This window comes from Thalia democratica, chromosome 3 (genome assembly GCF_965202585.1).
Source record: "Thalia democratica chromosome 3, ktThaDemo2.hap1.1, whole genome shotgun sequence".
In the NCBI taxonomy this organism is placed as follows: domain Eukaryota; kingdom Metazoa; phylum Chordata; class Thaliacea; order Salpida; family Salpidae; genus Thalia; species Thalia democratica.
Window position 1 is genome coordinate 30,817,273 of NC_139167.1, and position 1,819 is coordinate 30,819,091.

At 30.5% G+C, this 1,819-nt stretch overlaps 1 pseudogene; it reads left to right on the forward strand.

Moving 5' to 3' along the window:
- The first annotated feature begins 1,186 nt into the window (after positions 1-1,186).
- Positions 1,187-1,819, forward strand: LOC145832174 (ubiquitin-conjugating enzyme E2 D4 pseudogene; annotated as a pseudogene).

Consider the following 1,819-nt stretch of genomic DNA (forward strand, 5'->3'; position numbering starts at 1 on the left):
CAAAAATAAAATTTGCCAAAACCATCTAGCAACCCTAAAATTAGTTTATTGTGCAAGGATTTTTATTTGGTGAGTTTAAGCAGCTTTTTGATTCAGTTTTTTTCTTAAAAATTGTGGTTGATCGTCAAGCCGTTTATCATTACTGCTGGAGAAAAATTAAAAAAGTACTTGTATTTAAAAGTTGAAAAATTTGCACAAACGAGGGAAAGATTTTTTTCAAATTCCAACTCAAAAAACTGACAAAATGTTTTAATTACAATTTCAGGTATAATGTAGATAATTCGTCTATTAGTCTGTGAATACAGTTTATTGTTTAAAAAAATTTTACTCTTATAGTTGGGGATGTAAATATTTTTAAAAAACCAAACTCTAAACAGGGTTCTAAAAAGCCTGAAAAAACTCAAACCTGATTTTTTTTTGTTTTTTTGCAATTTTGAACAAAAATCACCGTAAAACTTTGAATTTTAAACAACTTTTACAAGCAATAAGATTAAGATTTGACACAAAAATTTGTCGAATAGATAAAAATATTTGACTTAATCAAACATTTTTTATTTCAATAAACACAATTAATTTAAGCTTAAATATTGTTATACTACTTAATACACCTTAAACTTATTTTTTACCTTGAATTTATTTTAAATTAATAATATATCCTAAAACATTTAACTTTTAAAACCTGGAAAAACTTTAAAAATCTTGAGGAAATTTGACAAAAACATTTGGCAACACTTTTTAAACAAATGTTTACACAATGCAGACGCTAGATTCCATGCAGCTAGGGACTAATTGTATATATTGACTGTCTTTTTGCTTCAGGGTTTATTTGTTTGATGTTATTTCAAAACACATTAACATACAAACAAGGTGGTAAGATTTTCGGTTGCAACTGACTGACGAATATTAGAAAAAAATTTAAGTCTTTCAAAAGCTTATTGTATGGTAATCCTATAAGGTTTGATCAAACCTTGTCTTGACTCGAGCTTGTCTCACGACATAAAAAAGCCTAGGCTTAGGTTTTATGTTTTTTTCTTTAATTATTTTCATATTTTATTTATACAGCAATATGAATTTGTTTTTTTTTCAATAATGAATACAAAAACTCTACCAATTTTTTCTCTAATATTTTATCATGAAAATTATCAGTTTTTTATGTTTTGCAGCATTTGTTTAAATATTGATTATTATGTCATCCGGTCAAACAAACAAAATCGTAGACAACTTTAAGCTGTTAAGGTTGGGAAAAACAAAAAGGAGATGTTCTAGAACTATCAGTGCTATGCCAAACGTATCGTCTTTGGATGCTTACAATAAGTCGGTACACTGCCAAAAATTCAAGATTGCTTCTGTAGATGACAATGATCATGAAACTACCGTTGCGAAACAAAGACTTCAAAAGGAGCTGAAAGAATTTAATTTAAGCTCTCCGGCTTACATAAGCGTTTGCTTAAAAGAAGACAACTTGTTTGAATGGGAAGCGATGATTCAAGGACCTGTAGGAACTCCTTATGAAGGCGGAACCTTCATTTTAGACTTGACTTTTCCGGCTAATTACCCATTCAGGCCACCGAAGATTACTTTTAAGACCAAAATATACCATTGCAATATCAACAGTGACGGTTATGTCAGTTTAGACCTACTTGGTTCTGGATGGAGCGGGGCTTTGACTGTACGAACAATATTGTTGTCAATTCAGTCGTTTTTCACCGACTGCAACCCTGATGACTGTCTTGTGCCAGAAATAGCAGCTCAGTACATCAACAATCGTGAAGAACACGACAGAATTTGCAGGGAATGGACAAAAAAGTACGCAACTTAA